Genomic DNA, 10,370 nt, shown 5'->3' with positions numbered 1-10,370 from the left:
TTCAATTTGTAAATAAATGCAATATTTGCCTAGCACAATAAAGCAAAGCACAATAAAACAAGGTAGGCTTGTATTCATATATCATAGCATCACTTCATACCCCATACATATACACACTTACAATTTGTCGATTTACAATAAAATTTGTTAAAATAACTAAATAGGCTGGGTGTGGTGGCTCATGCCTGGATTCTCAGCACTTTGGGAGGATCACCTGAGGTTGGGAGTTCAAGGCCAGCCTGACCAACATGGAGAAACTCCATCTCTACTAAAAATACAAAAATTAGCCAGGCATGGTGGCACATGCCTGTAATCCCAGCTACTTGGGAGGCTGAGGCAAGAGAATCACTTGAACATAGGAGGCAGAGGTTGCGGTGAGCCCAGATTGTACCATTGTACCCCAGCCTGGGCAATAAGAGCAAAACTCCATCTCAAAAAAAAAAAAAAAAAAAAAAAAAAAAAACCTAAATAATAAACATGTTAAAGAAATGAACCCCAAAGATCCAAGTAGTGAAAATATGAAATGGTTAATTTTCCTAAGGCGTTATTAGTATTCCTATGTCAAAAACATACTGTCTCTGTTGTTTAGTTTTCCTCATTTTAAATGGAGTCAGTACTTCCATCCAAAATGCAGATTAAAAAAAAAGGATTTGTGTTCTTGAAAGAATAGATTATTTATAGAGATCTGCAGCCCTCGGATCTTGGCTGTGATTCATAAATAAAAGACTATTGTTGCATTGTGATTCTTATAGTATTTTTGAGAAATGAAGCCTATATTGAGTGTGTAAAATTGTTTTCTAATTTTTCAATTTCCTTGTAAAAGAAATAAAGTATATCCTTTTATCCTAGCTCCAGGAGATAACTGGAAATATCCTGAAGACATCTGCTATCCTAAAGGGATGCAATTCTATGGCATATATGACTTCTATTAACCAGGAGTTATATTTTCCTCTATGCTAGCATTTTACTCTCTCATCTAAACTGCCTTTATACATAATTACTGATATGGCTTGGTGGTGTCCCCACTCAAATCTCATCTTAAACTGTAGTTCCCATAAGCTCCATGTGTTATGGGAGGGACATGGTGGGAGGTAATTGAATCATGGGAGTGGTTGCCTTCATGCTGCTGCTCTCATGATAGTGAGTGAGTTCTCTTGAGATCTGATGGTTTTATAAGGGACTCTTCCCTCTTTGCTCGGGACTTCTCCTTGCTGCCATCATGTGAAGAAGGATGTGTTTGCTTCCTTGTCCACCATGATTGTAAGTTTCCTGAGGCCTCCCAAGCCATACAGAACTGTGAGTCAATTAGACCTCTTTTATTTACAAATTATCAGTCTCAGACAGTTATTAATAGCAGCGTGAGAAAAGACTAATATAGTGAACTGGTACTGTGGAGAATGGGGTGCTTCTATAAAGATACCAGAAAATGTGGAAGCAACTTTGGAGCTGGGTAACAGGCAGAGGTTGGGACAGATTGGAGGGCTCAGAAGAAGACAGGAAAATGCGGGAAAGTTTGGAACTTCCTAGAGACTTGTTGAAAAAATGCTGATGGTGATATAGACAGTGAAGTCCAGGCTGAGGTGGTCTCAGATGAAGATGAGAAACTTGTTGGGAACTGGGGTAAAGGTCACTCTTGCTATGCTTTAGCAAAGAGACTGGTGGCTTTTTGCCCCTGCCCTAGAGATCTGTGGAAATTTGAACTTGAGAGAGATGATTTAGGGTATTTGTCAGAAAAAATTTTTAAGTAGCAAAGCATTCAAGAGGTAATTTGGGTGCTGTTAAAATCATTCAGTTTTATGTATTCATAAAGATATGGTTTAGAATTAGAATTTATGTTTAAAAGATAAGCAGAGCATAAAAGTTTGGAAAGTTTGCAGCCTGAGGATGCAATAGAAAATTTCTGAGGAAAAATTCAAACTGGCTGCAGAAATTTACTTAAGTAATGAGGAGCTTAATGTTAATCCACAAAACAATGGGGAAAATGTCTCCAGGCCATGTCAAAGAATAGCCCCTCCCATCACAAGATTGAAGGCCTAGGAGGAAAAAATGGTTTCAAGGGCCAGGGCCAGGGACCCCCTGCTGTGTGTAGACTAGGGACTTGGTGACCTGCCTCCCAGCCACTCTAGCCATGGCAAAAAGGGGTCAATATGTAGCTCAGGCTGTTGCTTCAGTGGGTGCAAGCCTCAAGCCTTGGCAGCTTACACGTGGTGTTGGGCCTGATGGTGCACAGAAGTCAAGAATTGAGGTGTGGGAACTTCTGCCTACATTTCACAGGATGTATGGAAATGCCTAGGTATCCGGGCAGCAGTTTACCACAGGGATGGAGTCCTCATGGAGAACCTCAGCTAGGGCAGTGCAAAAGAGAAAGGTGGGGTTGGACCCCCCAACACAGAATTCCCATTGGGACACTGCCTAGTGGAGCTGTGAGAAAAGGACCACCATCCTCCAGACCCCAGAATGGTAGATCCACCAACAGCTTGAACTGTTTGCCTGGAAAAGCCACAGACACTCAATGCCAACCCATGAAAATAGCCAGGAGGAGGAATTTTCCCTGCAAAGCCACAGTGGTGGAGCTACCCAAGGTTCTATGAGCCCACCTCTTGCATCAGGATGTCCTGGATGTGAGACAATGAGTCAAAGGAGATTATTTCAGAGCTTTAAGATTTAATTATTGCATCTTTGGATTTTGGACTCGAAAAGGGCCTATAGCCCCTTTGTTTTGGACAATTTCTCCCATTTGGAATGGCTGTATTTACCCAATACCTGTGCCTCCATTGCATAAAGGAAGTAACTAACTTGCTTTCAATTTTACAGGCTCCTAGGTGGAAGAAACTTGCCTTGTCTCAGATGAGGCTTTGAACTTGAACTTTTGGGTTAATGCTGAAATTAGTTAAGAATTTAGGGGGAATTTTGGGAAGGCATGATTGTGTTTTGAAACGTGAGGACATGAGATTTGGGAAGGGTCAGAGGTGGAATGATATTGTTGGCTATGTCCCTACCCAAATCTCATCTTGAATCATAGTTCTCCTAATCTCTATATGTTGTGGGAGGGACCTGGTTGGAGGTAATTGAATCATAAGCATGGTTAAACCCATGCTTCTGTTCTTGTGATAGTGAGTGACTTCTCAAAAGATCTGGCAGTTTTACAAGGAGATTTTCTGTCTTTTGTTTGGCACTTCCTCTTCCTGCCATCATGTGAAGGACATGTTTGCTTCCCCTTCAGCCATGATTTTAAGTTTCCTGAGGCCTCCACAGCCATGTGGAACTGTGAGTCAATTAAATCTCTTTCCTTTATAAATTACCCAGTCTCAGGCAGTTCTTTACAGCAGTGTGAGAATGGGCTAATACAATTACCAAATCACACTTTTTTATATACTTTAAGTTCTAGGGTACATGGGCACAACATGCAGGTTTGTTACATAGGTATACATGTGCCATGTTGGTTTGCTGCACCCATCAATTCATTATTTACATTAGGTATTTCTCCTAACACAATCCCTCCCCAGCCCCCGACCCCCAAACAGGCCCCAGTGTGTGATGTTCCCCTCCCTGTGTCCATGTGTTCTCATTGTTCAACTCCCAGGTATGAGTGAGAACATGCAGTGTTTGGTTTTCTATCCTTGTGATATTTTGATGAGAATGATGGTTTCAAGCTTCATCCATGTCCCTGCAAAGGACATGAACTCATCTTTTTTTATGGCTGCATACTATTCCACAGTGTATATGTGTCACATTTTCTATATCCGGTCTATTATTGATGGACATTTGGGTTGGTTCCAAGTCTTTGCTATTGTGAATAGTGCTGCAATAAACATATGTGTGCATGTGTCTTTACAGTAGCATGATTTATAATCCTTTGGGTATATACCCAGTAATGGGATTGCTGGGTCAAATGATATTTCTAGTTCTAGATCCTTGAGAAATTGCCACACTGTCTTCCACAATGGTTGAACTAATTTACATTCCCACCAACAGTATAAAAGCATTCCTATTTCTCCACATCCTCTCCAGCATCTGTTGTTCCCTGACTTTTTAATGATTGTCATTCTAACTGGCATGAGATGGTATCTCATTGTGGTTTTGATTTGCATTTCTCTGATGACCAGTGATGATGAGCATTTATTCATGTGTCTGTTGGCTGCATACATGTCTTCTTTTGAGAATTGTCTGTTCATATCCTTTGCCCACTTTTTGATGGGGTTGTTTTTTTCTTGTAAATTTGTTTAAGTTCTTTGTAGATTCTTGATATTAGCCCTTTGTCAGATGGACAGATTGTAAATTTTTTTCTCCCATTCTGTAGGTTGCCTGTTCACTCTGATGATAGTTGATACTAGTTTCTTTTGCTGTGCAGAAACTCTTTACTTCAATTAGATCCCAATTGTCTATTTTGGCTTTTCTTGCCATTGCTTTTGGTGTTTTAGTCATGAAGTCTTTGCCCATGCCTATGTCCTGAATGGTACTGCTGAGGTTTTCTTCCAGGGTTTTTATAGTTTTAGGTCTTACATGTAAGTCTTTAATCCATCTTGAGTTAATTTTTATATAAGTTGTAAGGAAGGGATACAGTTTTGGCTTTCTGCATATGGCTAGCCAGTTTTCCCAGCACCATTTATCAAATAAGAAATCCTTTCCCTATTGCTTGCTTTTGTCAGGTTTGTCAAAGATCAGATGGTTGTAGATGTGTGGTGTTATTTCTGAGGCCTCTGGTCTGCTCCATTGGTCTATATATCTGTTTTGGTACCAGTACCACACTGTTTTGGTAACTGTAGCCTTGTAGTATAGTTTGAAGTCAGGTAGCATAGGGCCTCCAGCTTTGTTCTTTTTCCTTAGGATTGTCTTGGCCATGCAGACTCTTCTGGGGTTCCATATGAAATTTAATAGTTTTTTCCAGTTCTGTGAAAAAAGTCAGTGGTAGGGTGACGGGGACAGCACTGAATCTATAAGTTATCTTGGGCAGTACAGCCATTTTCACGATATTGATTCTTCCTATCCATGAGCATGGAATGTTCTTCCATTTCTTTGTGTCCTCTTTTATTTCATTGAGCAGTGGTTTGTCGTTCTCCTTGAAGAGGTCCTTCCCATCCCTTGTAAGTTGGATTCCTGGGTATTTTATTCTCTTTGTAGTAATTGTTAATGAGAGTTCACTCATGATGTGGCTCTCTGTTTGTCTGTTCTTGGTGTATAGGAATGCCTGTGATTTTTGCACATTGATTTTGTATCCTGAGACTTTGCTGAAGTTGCTTATCAGCTTAAGGAGATTTTGGGCTGAGACAATGGAGTTTTCTAGATATACAATCATGTCATCTGCAAACAGGGACAATTTGACTTCCTCTTTTCCTAATTGAATGCCCTTTATTTCTCTCTCTTGCCTGATCGCCCTGGCCAGAACTTCCAATACTATGTTGAATAGGAGTGTTGAGAGAGGGCATCCTTGTCTTGTGCTGGTTTTCAAAGGAAATGCTTCAAGTTTTTCCCATTCAGTATGATATTGGCTGTGGGTTTATCATAAATAGCTCTTATTATTTTGAGATACAATCCATCTATATCTAATTATTGGAGTTTTTAGCATGAAAGGCTGTTGAATGTTGTTGAAGGTCTTTTCTGCATCTATTGAGATAATCATGTGGTTTTTGTCATTGGTTCTGTTTACGTGATAGATTATGTTTATTGATTGCATATGTTGAACCAGCCCTGCATCCCTGGGATGAAGCCAACTTGATCATGGTGGATAAACTTTTTGATGTGCTACTGGATTCAGTTTCCAGTATTTTATTGAGGATTTTTGCATCAATTTTCATCAGGAATATTGGCCTAAAATTCTCATTTTTTGCTGTGTCTTTGCCAGGTTTTGGTACCAGGATGATGCTGGCCTCATAATACGAATTAGGGAGGATTCCCTCTTTTTTATTGAATGGAATAGTTTCAAAAGGAATGGTACCAACTCCTCTTTGTACCTCTGGTAGAATTTGGCTGTGAATCTGTCTGGTCCTGGACTTTTTTTGGTTGGTAGGCTATTAATTATTACCTAATTTCAGAACCTGTTATTGTTCTATTCAGAGATTCAACTTCTTCCTTGTTTAGTCTTGGGAGGGTGTATGTGTCCAGGAATTTATGCATTTCTTCTAGATTTTCTAGTTTATATGCGTAGCAGTGTTTATTGTATTCTCTGATGGTAGTTTGTATTTCCATGGGATCGGTGGTGATATCCCCTTTATCATTTTTTATTGCTTCTATTAGATTCTTCTCTCTTTTCTTCTTTATTAGTCTGGCTAGTGGTCTATCTATTTTGTTGATCTTTTCAAAAAAACACCTCCTGGATTCATTGATTTTTTGAAGGTTTTTTTGCGTCTCTATCTCCTACAGTTCTGCTTTGATCTTAGTTATTTCTTGTCTTCTGCTAGTTTTTGAATTTGTTTGCTCTTGCTTCTCTAGTTCTTTTAATTGTGATGTTAGGGTGTCAATTTTAGATCTTTCCAGTTTTCTCTTGTGGGCATTTAATGCTATAAATTTCCCTCTACACACTTCCTTAAATGTGTCCCAGAAATTCTGGTACGTCATGTCTTTGTTCTCATTGGTTTCAAAGAACATCTATTTCTCCTTCATTTTGTTATATACCCAGTAGTCATTCAGGAGCAGGTTGTTCAGTTTCCATGTAGTTGTGCAGTTTTGAGTGAGTTTCTTAATCCTGAGTTCTAATTTAATTGCACTGTAGTCTGAGAAAAAGTTTGTTATGATTTCAGATATTTTGCATTTTCTGAGCAGTGTTTTATGTCCAATTATGTGGTCAATTTTAGAATAAGTGTGATGTGTTGCTGAGAAGAATGTATATTCTGTTGATTTGGGGTGGAGGGTTCTGTAGATGTCTATTAGGTCCACTTGGTCCAGAGCTGAGTTCAAGTCCTGCATATCCTTGTTAATTTTCTGTCTCATTGGTCTGTCTAAATTTGACAATGGGGGGTTAAAGTCTCTCACTATTATTGTGTGGGAGTCTTAGTCTCTTTGTAGGTCTCTAAGAACTTGCTTTGTGAATCTCAATGCTCCTGTATTGGGTGCATATATATTTAGAAACGTTAGCTCTTCTTGTTGAATTGATCCCTTTACCATTATGTAATGCCCTTCTTTGTTTCCTTCGACCTTGTTGGTTTAAAGTCTGTCTTATCAGAGACTAGGATTGCAACCTCTGCTTTTTTTGCTTTCCATTTGGTTGGTAGATCTTCATCGATCCCTTTAATTTGAGCCTATTTGTGTCTTTGCACGTGAGATGGGTCTCCTGAATACAGCACACCAATGGGTCTTGACTCTTTATCCAATTTGCCAGTCTGTGTCTTTTAATTGGGGTATTTTTCCCATTTACGTTTAAGGTTAATATTGTTATGTATGAATTTGATTCTGTCATTATGATGTTAGCTGATTATTTCTCCTTTTAATTGATGCAGTTCCTTCATAGTGTTGACGGTCTTTAAAATTTGGCATGTTTTTGCAGTGGCTGGTACCGGTTGCTCCTTTCCATGTTTAGTGCTTCCTTCAGGGGCTCTTGTAAGGCAGGCCTGGTGGTGACAAAGTCTCTCAGCATTTGCTTGTATGTAAAGGATTTTATTTCTCCTTCACTTATGAAGCTTAGTTTGGCTGGATATTAAATTCTGGGTTGAAAATTCTTTTCTTTAATAATGTTGAATATGGCCCCCATTCTCTTCTGGCTTGTAGGGGTTCTGCAGAGAGATCTGCTGTTAGTTTGATGGGCTTCCCTTTGTGGGTAACCCGACCTTTCTCTCTGGTCACCCTTAACATTTTTTCCTCCATTTCCACCATGATGAATCTGATAATTATGTGTCTTGGGATTGCTCTTCTCAAGGAGTATCTTCATGGTGTTCTCTGGATTTCCTGAACTTGAATGTTGGCCTATCTTGCTAGGTTGGGGAAGTTCTCCCGGATAATATCCTGAAGAGTGCTTTCTAACTTGGTTCCTTTCTCCCCATCACTTTCAGGTATACCAATCAAATGTAGATTTGGTCTTTTCACATAGTCCCATATTTCTTGGAGGGTTTGTTCATTTCTTTTCACTCTTTTCCCTCTAATCTTGTCTTCTTGCTTTATTCATTAATTTGATCTTCATTCATGGATATCCTTTCTTCTGCTTGATCAAATCAGCTACTGAAGCTCATGTGTGCTTCACAAAGCTCTCATACTGTGGTTTTCAGCTCCATCAGGTCATTTAAGCTCTTCTCTATACTGGTTATTCTAGTTAGCCATTCATCTAAACTTCTCAAGATTTTTAGCTTCCTTGCGGTGGGTTAGAACATGCTCCTTTAGCTCAGAGAGGTTTCTTATTACCAAGCTTCTGAAGTCTACTTCTGTCACTGGTCAAACTCAATCTCCATCCAATTTTGTTCCCTTGCTGGCAACAACCTGTGTTCCTTTGGAGGAGAAGTGGTGTTCTGGTTTTTAGAATTTTCAGACTTTCTGCTCTGGTTTCTCCCCATGTTTGTGTTTTTATCTACCTTTGGTCTTTGATGTTGGTGACCTACAGATGGGCTTTTGGTGTGGATGTCCTTTTTGTTGATGTTGATATTATTCCTTTCTGTTTGTTAGTTTTCCTTCTAACAGACAGGACCTTCGGCTGCAGGTCTGTTGAAGTTTGCTGGAGATCCACTCTGGACTCTGATTTCCTAGGTATCACCAGTGGAGGCTGCAGAACAGCAAATATTGCTGCCTGATCCTTCCTCTGGAAGCTTTGCCACAGAGGGGCACCTGCCCATATGAGGTGTTTGTCAGCCCCTACTGGGAGGTGTCTCCCAGTCAGGCTACACAGGGTTCAGGGACCCACTTGAAGAGGCAGTCTGTTTGTTATCAGAGCCCAAACACTGTGCTGGGAGAACCACTGCTCTCTTCAGAGCTGTCAGGCAGGGACATTTAAGTCTGCAGAAGCTGTCTGCTGCCTTTTGTTCAGATATGCCCTGCCCCCAGAGGTGGAATCTAGAGAGGCAGTGGGCCTTGCTGAGCTGCAGTGGGCTCCACCCACTTTGAGCTTCCCTGTTGCTTTGTTTAAACTGTGAGCATAGAACCGCCTACTGAAGCCTCAGCAATGGTGGATGCCCCTCCCTCCGCCAAGCTCCAGTGACCCGGGTTGATCTCAGACTACTGCTGTAGCAGCAAGCAAGGCTCTGTGGGCCTGGGACGCACCAAGGCAGGCATGGGGGTGGAATTTCCTGGTCTGCCAGTTGTGAAGACTGTGGGAAAAGTGCAGTATTTGGGCAGAACTTTACCATTCCTCCAGCTACAGTCACTGACGGCTTTTCTTTGTGAGGAAAGGGAAATCCCCTGACCCCTGGTGCTTCCCTGTTGAGGCAACGCCCCTTCCTGCTTTGGCTCACCCTCCATGGGCTGCACCCACTGTCCAACAAGTCCCAATGAGATGAACCAGGTACCTCAGTTGGAAATGCAGAAATCACCCCTCTTCTATGTCTATCTCGCTGGGAGCTGTAGACCAGAGCTGTTCCTATTTGGCCATCTTAGAAAATAAATCACTAAATTACACTTCTTAAGATCAGCTGTTATTTCTACATTTATTTTGCAGATTTACTTATTAGTAATTGGAATGACTATGTAAGTGAAAGAACTCTTTGAGAGGATGAGCCCTTATCAATTAAAAACTCACCTTTTATGATCTGGTTGTGCAGGGTAGGTTTTCTGGTCCCTTCTGTTAGGTAGAAAGAAGCAGTGACTTGTTTTCTTTTGCAAAGCAGAAAACCAAAAACACAGGGTAAAACTCAGTCACGTGTGTAGTGTTAGCCTGGAGATGAGCTTATGTCCCTAAACTCAGCCAATTGCATGTTACATGTTACACCTTTTGTGAATTACATACGTGGTATCACTCTCCTATCACTGAAACCTATCATCAGATGCTGAAATCTATCACTGCTACACAAATCAGAAATTGCTTTAATAAAAAATACATATTAATGTCTCCTTCAGGAAGCTGTACATAAAGTAGCATTCTTCTTGGACTAGTGGAAACTTGGGAATCACTTTAGAATAAATTTAGTTAAACAAACTGTTCTATAAATAGATTCAATTCAGTTCAACAAATGTCTATTGAGCCTGTGTTATGTGCCAGGCACCATGCTAGAGGATTAGACTCAAGATGAAAGAAGATGAAGTCTTTGCCTTAAAGATTTTCACAATCTGGTGGATAAGACAGACAGAAACACTACAGTTTTAATATTGTGGGGGCACTTTCATATTACTCAGGGCATTTTGCTAGTCAAAAACAGGAAGATAAAGGAACAGTGATAAAGAAGAGGCTTCTTGGAAGACACTGAGACTGAATTCTAAAGGATATATAGGGGTTAGCTAGGAGAACAGATAGAAAACAT

This window comes from Gorilla gorilla, chromosome 3 (assembly GCF_029281585.2).
Source record: "Gorilla gorilla gorilla isolate KB3781 chromosome 3, NHGRI_mGorGor1-v2.1_pri, whole genome shotgun sequence".
Taxonomy (NCBI): domain Eukaryota; kingdom Metazoa; phylum Chordata; class Mammalia; order Primates; family Hominidae; genus Gorilla; species Gorilla gorilla.
Note: the sequence above shows the minus strand (reverse complement) of the source record.